Here is a 9,235-nt window from a genome sequence, read left to right as displayed (position 1 = left end):
CAGACCTTTGGTTAATAAAAAATATTGTGATTTGTATATTTTGAAGACAATCGGACAATTACATCACATTTTATAAGAGTTATAGTTATTAAAAATTTTTACCCATTGTGGGGGAGGTACTTGATGAAGGGAACCGATATTTTCCATTTTCGCACCTGACCTAGCACTGATGCAAATATTAGGATTTGCAAAGTTGGAGCAAAATCGGATGTTCCTTTCTCCGTTTGTGCATAATTTTTTTTTTTGAAAATTTCGACCTTTTGTGGGGGAGGTACAAGAAGGAGTGGACCGATATTACCCATCTATAAACTCGATCTAAGTTTGATAATAATATTACTATGTACCAAGTTTGAATCAAATCGGATACTCCCTTCGAAAGTTATCGTGTACACCAACCAGATAAACTGACGGACGGACGGGCATCGCTAGACCCCATCTCCAAATATCCCGAAACGGATTTGATCCAAATAGGCCTAGAATCTAACACCGTTATTTCGATGAGGCACATTTTTGCCGTGTCAAATGATATATACCCTCTCTAGCCATATGGTTGAGGGTATAAAAAATTGAATTTGTTTTTAAATACTGCAAACTGTATTAACATCGAGGACATATACCTGCCTGCCGACAAAATTGACAGCTTCCATTTACCAATAAAAACAAATATACTCGTCTATAAAACCATTAAATAAATTTGTGTTACATGTCACTTTTGCGAAATGTCACAAGATTCCAATTTGAAACGTGCGTGCAAATAAAAGGATCATTAAACCATACCCCTTTTTTCGGTTTTTTTGCTTCTTAAGTATCACTTAACCAAACCAAGCGAAGAATAAAAAATTGGAATTTTGTGACACCAAGCGATTTTGCATGCGACAGGTGCAAGAGTGCGTGATTCCGTTGCTCACATACTTTATACAATTTGACATTTTTCCCATTTACTGTGGCCCAAATATGTGTGGGAAATGGAAGTAGTAAGGTACCGAGAGAGAGAGAGAGAGAGAGAGCGGGTGGTAAAGAGACATATCACCTTCGCAACTCAGATATTTACTGGCACATAAATGCCCGATTTTCTTCTTCATTTTCTTTGTTTTTGGCATTTTGATTTATGCGATGATTTTCCAAACGATTTGCCACCACTTGTCTCCCGGGTTTTCGAAGTATCAGGATGGGGTGGATAGGGCTGCTGATGCTGAAGATGATGATGATTATGACAATGTAAATGTAAAAGACACCAAGTGCCTGGATTCAAGGCCATATGCCGCCTCGTAGCCCAATAACAGTAGCTGGAGTGTGGGTGACAGACATGTGTCGAAATGTCATCTCAAGAATCACCTTAAAAATAATGGCTATAATTTAATATGAAATTCTCTTCGTATTCACACACAGAGACAAAGATGTGTGTGTGCGTGTGTGTGTAGACACCCATTTACAAATGTCAAAAGCATGCATAGCAGCTCTCAGTCCTCGTTTCTATTTAATAACTCTTGATGTTTTTGGTACTTCAAAGAAATTTTGACAATTTAATATCTTATTGTAGATAATTTAAGTTAATTATTACCCAAACACACACATACACTCGCTGGCAGAAAAAAATGTTGTTGCGGTTAAAGAGGTTGATTTTCAGTCGTTGGTATGTATGTGTGGTATGTATGATTTAAGCAATCACTGAGAGCATTTGTATCTACCTGCCTACAATAACAACATCGAAATAAACGACCACCCCCTCCCCCTTATAATTGAAGTGACAAATTAAAACACGTAGTAAATTTTTTTCTCCACAACATGTTAATCAAATTGCTTCACCGCCGCAATGTGGATGTACATATGTCTCATTTGGCGTATACGTAATATCTTGTTCAGCGAAATTGCAGAAAATATTACGCATACGTCATTGTGTACCTTGGCATACCTGTTATTTGATGAATGACACCTGCTACATTTAAATACTTTTGCATGAAAAAGCAGAAAATGATATGGTCTTGTAAATCGCAAAGAACGCAAAAAACCGACACAGGATTTAAGAGGAAACATTACACACACATCTGTGTAACATTTCCAGCAAATTATTTATATTTATCTTAAAAGGGTTTAATTTCGTTGTACTCCGACGTCATGGTATTCCAATAAGAGATTTCCTAGCAACCGAGATATTTATATTGAAAGAGAAATAAGTTTAAATATTTAAGATTACATTAAGGTTAAGAGATATAAATAAAGATAATGAATATTAGAAAGGTATTAAGAGGGGTAGACGAATGTGACTCTAGGTCTCTTTGTACTAAATCTGTTTCAGGACATTTGGAGTCGATCTAGCGATGTCCATCTGTCTATCTGGCTGGTGTGCATGATAACTCTCGAAGGGAGTTTCCAATTTGAGCCAAACTTGGTACATCGTAATATCTTTGTCAAACTTATATCGAGTTCAGAGATGGGCAATATAGACCAACTCCTTCTGGTACCTCCCCACAACAGTTCGAAATTTAAAAAAAAAATATTTTCAGCAGAGAAAGAGAAAGGATAATCCGATTTGCTCCAACTTTGCAAATCCTATATCGGTCCAGTCCATCAAGTACCTCGCCCACAAATGGTCAAAATTTTGAATAATTATAAGTCTTATAGAATGTGATGTAAGAGTCCGATTATCTTGAAATAGCACACATCATAATATTTTTAGTAACACAAGGTCTGGTGTAAAGTAGTAATATATCGATCCACTCCTTCCGATATGTCCCCCCAAAAAGGGTCAAAAATATGAATAACCATGAAACTTATAAAGGGCGAAATTAACATCCAATTTCATTCAGACATGGTGCATCCCAATACTTCCATCTACACAAGATCTGCTCTAAAGATGGCAGAGATCGGACCATTTCTCTGGTACCTCCCCACAAAAGGTTAAAATTCTGAATAACCAAAAGGTTAATAAAATTAGAAATAATCATCAGTTTCTCTCAATATTTCACAATTCCCATTATTTCTACTGATACAAGATCTGCTGTGAAAATAGAATAAATCAGTCCATTTCTTCTGGTACCTCCCCCACAAAGGTTCAAAATTTGAAATATTCATGAAGCTCAGAAGACGCCAAATTAACACCCGATTCCATTCAGACAGGCAAATCTCAATATTTCTATCAACACCAGATCTATTATAAGGATGGTAGAGATCGGACCATTTCTTCTGGTACCTCCCCCATATAGGGTTCATAATTTTAAAAACAAACAGGATGGTGAGGGTATTATGCAAAATGAAACGTATGTAAAATGAATCGAGATACACCCATAGTTCCGTTTGATTATCTGCATAGCATTAAATTCTGAGTCGATGTACGTCCGTCCGTCCATGTATTTTTGTTAACAAATTATAGGTCGCATTTATTGCCCGATTCAGATGAAATTTTGCACAAATCACCAGAGACGAACCCAATTGAAGTTGGAGATAATCGGGCAAAATTTACATATAAGTCCCATATATTTTTTCGTCCGACTTGCTGTTTATTGTTCATCCGATTTGCTATTTTTGTCCTCCGCAGCAGTAATATGCACTCTGTAACAACGATATTTGGGGGAAATATATCAATTACAGCACAGAAATACATCTGCTAAATTTTACCGAGATCGGCTCATATTTGGATATAGGTCCCACATACAACTTTGTTCGATTTGCTCATTATTGTGCACCAAACGTGTAATATTAGCCCAAATTTAGGACTTACGACGAAATTGAGCATAGATACAAGTATGTGAAATTTGGTGAAAATCGATTTAGATATAACTATTGCTCCCATATATATTGTTCATCCGATTTGTTATATTTGTTTCTGAGCCACTCGTCCGATAGCTGTTAAATTTATTTCAGTGACAGCTTATTATATTGTTTACAAGCGCACAAAAGCATTTTGGTGTCAATTTTCAAGAAAAAAAAGTTATTCGTGATGGAATTCAAGCGTGATAGTGTGATTTCTTTATATTTGGCTGGAAAACCACAAGTGGCTATCGTTAGAGCACTCCGGCATTTAAATAAGAGTAAATCTTTTTTATGTCTCATACCATCGCTAGTTACCTGGTAGCGTAGCCCGACGTCAAGGAAGTGGACGGAAGAAAACAGCAACATCAGAAGAAATGGTTCGAAAAGAAAAGAAGACACTTGATCGAAACCTGCGTCGCAGTGGCCGAAAATGGCTCGTGAGCTGAACATATCGCAATATTCCATTCGATAAATATTGACAAATGAGCTCGGGGTAAAGCCATTGAAATTCCAAAAAGTGCAAGAACTTACACCGCTACAGAAAGAAAATAGACTCAAAAGAGCTAAAGATTTACTTCGCTTGGCCGAGAGTGGTGAACTGCCGATTTTGGTTTTCTCCGATGAGAAAACATTCGTTGTCCAGCAGTTTGATAACAAACAAAATGATCGTCTTTACTTGCCAAAGAGGTCAGCTGAAAATGTGCACCTTCGGTTGGCCACCAGAACTCAAGCGCCGGCCATGGTGATGGTTTGGGCCGCCATAACACCCGATTGTCGCTCTCCGCTCGTATTAATCGACCGTGGCATCAGAATAAGTGCCGAATATTATCTCGAAAATATTCTGGAGGGTGTATTTAAGCCTTGGGCACGCAAACATTTTGGTAGCAGACCTTGGACATTCCAACAGGACTCAGCACCATCGCACTCAGCACGCACCACCCAAGAATGGTTACAAAATGAAGTACCTCGCTTCATTTCCAGTGCACAATGGCCACAAAAATCTCCGGATACCAATCATTTGGACTATTGTGTCTGGAGTATTTTGGAAAGCAGGGTTGGCACTAAGGAATACTAAAGTGTCGATCACCTCAAGCAAGCGCTTCGCCGAGAATGGGACAAAATACTGCAGAGCAACATTTGAACAGCGTGTGACGGTTTCATTGGCCGCTTGAAGGCCAAAATTCGTGCCAAAGGTGACTAATTCGCGAAAATCTAAACTTATTCTAAAATGGGATGCTATTTCCGATATTTTTTGCTTCCATTCAATAAAATTTAAACAAGTTAAAAAGCAATAAGTTTGGCCGTACCAAACTTTGAATACCCAACACCATGTAGAACGAATTTGGCAATTTAAAAAAAAATCCGTTAAAAATTCGGTTAAAATTTTAAAAATACCGAATATAGCCGTTACATTGGGGTCTATACGACGTGGACCTACATAGGCGTTGTTTGTTATAAGCCTTTACTATATTCAAATTCGAAACTAGAAATAAACAGTGAATAATGTAGCTAAAATCATCAAAATACCGGTACCGGTATATCAGAGCGATACGAAGACCTGAGCCTGCATACAATTTTCTGTCACAGGCTGTAGCATCCATTACGAACTTCAAACACGACATCTCAAACAATTTCGTTGAGTATTGTACCTAAAATCGACAAAATACCGAATATAAGGAGGTACAGATTTATGGAACCTATACAAAACCTGGACCTACATAGACAATTTTCTGTCACAGACTGTAGTTCCCATTACGAACTATAAATACGTAATTTGAAACTACTCCGGTAAATATTAAACCTAAAATCGTTAAAATACCGAATATTGGGAGATACCGTTATATGGGGGCTATGCGAAGACGTGGACCTGCATAGACAATTTTCTGTCATAGGCTGTAGTATCCATTACGAACTTCAAATACCAAATTTTAAAAAATTCCAGTCAATAATGTCGCTAAAATCATCAAAATACAGAATAACGGGAGGTATAGTTATGTGGGGGCTATATGAAGACCTGGGCCTGCTTAGGTAATTTTCTCTCATAGGCTGTAGCACCTATTAGGAACATCAAATACGAAATTTGAAACAATTCCAGTGAATAATGTCGATAGAATCGTCAAAATACCGAACATAGGGAGGTACAGTTAAAAGGGGGCCATGCCTAAACGTGGACTAATGTAGCTCAATACCAAAAGTCCTGCAGACCAAACACACATTTGAGTACAATTTTAACAACCAACATCAATTCGTTCGAAAGCTAGAGTGATTTCCACAGGCGGACTGACATCTCTAAATCGACATAGAATTGTATACTGGGCAAGAATATATATTCTTTGTGGGATCTAATCAACTTAATCAACAACGTACCCTCCATACTATGATGAAGGGTGTAAAAATACTGTTACCAAAACAGGCTATAAACAGAATGAGGAATTGAATATACCCTTCTTTGAAAGGTAGAGGGTATAAATGCAGTATTATATATTTGGGTTTATAAAAAGAATTTCCTTTATATTTTCTAAAAATTTCAATGTTCAACAATTTTAAGTTCGAAACTCCAAAAGTTTTTTTGTTTCACATAATAAGAACTCAAAATACCAATATCCAACTATTTAGCTAACTTGGTTATGTAAACTTTCAGAACGAAAAAATTAGTAAAATATACCCTCCACCATTTGGAAGAAACTTAAAAAATTCCAAAACAAAAAATCTGTCGAAAAATACCGCTTTAATGAAAATCGTTATTAAGAGCTATACGAAGACCTAGTACCGATTTTGAAACAATTTGGTGAAAAATGTCGCTAATATCATCAAAATACCGAAAAAGGTACCTCCCTTTATATGTGGGATATACGAAGACGTGGACCTGCAAAGACAATTTTCTGTCATAATTTGTTTTACGAAATTTAAAACAATTCCGCTGAATGATGTCGCTAATCTCATCAAAATGCTGATTATCGGGAGGTATCGTTAGTACCCATAGTATGGTGGAGGGTATAAAAAAGGATTGTTAATTCTTCCTTAACCAAACATCTATATGGATATATTTTGAAATTTTAAATAGATGCATTGCCACTTCAATTCAATCCTTCTGGTACTATCAATGCATATGACAAAAATTTCAATGTAAACATTTAATGTAATTCTTATATCATTAGAATGTTAAGGTTTCAAATGAATATTTTGTCATTAACCAAAATTTTCAATTTCTTCAAAAAACACTCAAAATTATTTTTGTTTATTTTTCATTTGAATCTCACATTGTATCCATTGAAATCACCTAACTCTGCAACTGTTTTGAATTCGATTCGATTTACTAAGTCAAACAAAGTTAATTTAAGCAATCGCATAAAGCACTTAATGTCATCGGAGAAGAGGATTTATTCGATGAAATCTAAAGCCGCTTAAAATTCGTTTACAAATAATTTCGACGACATTGCCATGTAATAAAGAAATCTGCCTCGTTTTTCTTCATAAATCAGGAGGTTCTTCAGAAAAAAAAATCAATAAATATTGTCAAGCGTTTCGTTACGATTTTGCCAAGGGCAATTTAATTCTTCTGTCTTATGTCATTGATTGATTTGAAATCCGCTCCACACCGCTAAACCATTCATATTTCTCGCTCACCGTCTCGCGGACGACATTAAAAGCTATTAGCAGTTTATATTCCCCCCACTTTTCGCGTTTTTCCATCACTTTTTTTCAAAATCAATTAAAGTATTATGGATGACATTGTTTATGAATATTCAGCAGACTGTGGCGGCATATCGGCCATTGAATCGTTAATTTAATTTTCAAATAATAAATCAATTTATTACTCATTTCTCATAGCTCATAGCTCTCTGCTTAAGCTCTTGGTATTTAAATGTCATTGTGAGCCGAAATTTCCATAGTAAAAGCCACCTCCCTGGAGATTGAAAGGGAGGGGAGTGTTAAGCCCGAAGAAATGAATTACTTAAGTTACTACTTGTTACTTAGTCTCCCCCCAAAGATTTCAATTGTATTATAATTTGCTTTTTCGTTTCGCTTTTTTTTTTTTCAAGGGAATAACATGGATACTGTGATTTTTTGTTTGGTGGTGGTGATGTTTTTTTTCTGACCCTAAGTGGCCAGAGAGGTATTTCATTTCCCATCACAAAAATCCCCAAAAGTATTCGAAATGAAAGAAATTGTTTTCAAGTGCATTGACGTCACAAAAGTTGTTGAATTTCTGGTGAATTGAAGTGGTCAAACCAAAACTCCAGAAATACTTGAAATCTCACAAAATTTTCAAAGTGCCAGAGAAAATTGTAGGAGTTGTTTTAGTTTTTTTTCTTTATTGATAAAATTAATTATATTAATCTTTGCAGAGACACAAGAGAAAACTTGCTCGTAATTTGCAACTTGGTATATAAATAATAAAAGCAAAGTTCAGCATAGTTTTGTAAGAAAAACACAAAAATGTTGACATTTATGTAAATGAAACTTTTATAAGAAATTAATATTCGTAATATTCGTGATTATTAACAAAAATTTGAACGATTTTTTGTCATAAATTAAGAGACGCTCAAAATTCAAAATCGGTGAATTTTTAAATCACAGTTTTTAAGAATAATTTTTAAGGCTTTTCTCTCTCTCTTTCTCTTTGTGAGGTATAAAAATATCTGATTATTAAAATGAGGTATAAAATATCTGATTGTTGATTAAGATGAGGTATAAAAATATCTGATAGTTAAAATCAGATATTTTTATACCTCACCTTAAAAAGGAGGGTATGTTAACTTTGTCATTCCGTCAGTAACATCCCTAAATACTCGTTGTAGACCCCATAAAGTATATATATATTCATGATCGTCACGATAGCATACTAAGCATACTCCTTCCAACATTTCATCCGGTATCTCACGAATAAATGCTTCAATATTGTCTTCCAATACGTCAATTAAAGCGGGTTCGTCTGTATAGACATTAACCTAACCCTACAAGAAATAGTCTAAAGGAGTGCTTGACTTTCTCTTAGGTCAGACCATCTCCCGAAAATCGTCTCCCAAAGCAGATCAACCGATTTCATACCATCTCAACCTTAACCATGGAAAAGCTCACTGACCAGAGTTCAGGGAATTCCCCAACCTTCGCTTCAGAGAACTGCCCACTTTTTATGTTCGGGTAGCAAAAAAAAATTTCTTGGACATCATGAAAGCAGCAGAGGGCGAATGGCTGTGGCTAGACCATGTAAAGTGTTGCAATATTTAAACCAATATCAGTAAACTATGGGTAACGGTTAAGTCACTCTTGAAACCTGGAAAAAAGGATGGCCTAGGAGGTATCCCCACAGTTTGCAATGGGTGATGTTACGAATATCATCAGAACCCTTATTAATCCAAGGCAATTGAATGAAAGCAAAAATGTCGGAAGTTTAGATTTGTTCGAATTGTTCACCTTTGACACGAAATATGGCCTTCAACCTTGCCAACCTTGCTTTCTAAAATACTCCAGACACAAAAGT

The sequence above is a fragment of the Musca domestica genome, unplaced genomic scaffold, assembly GCF_030504385.1.
Source record: "Musca domestica strain aabys unplaced genomic scaffold, Musca_domestica.polishedcontigs.V.1.1 1, whole genome shotgun sequence".
Lineage (NCBI taxonomy): Eukaryota > Metazoa > Arthropoda > Insecta > Diptera > Muscidae > Musca > Musca domestica.
Note: the sequence above shows the minus strand (reverse complement) of the source record.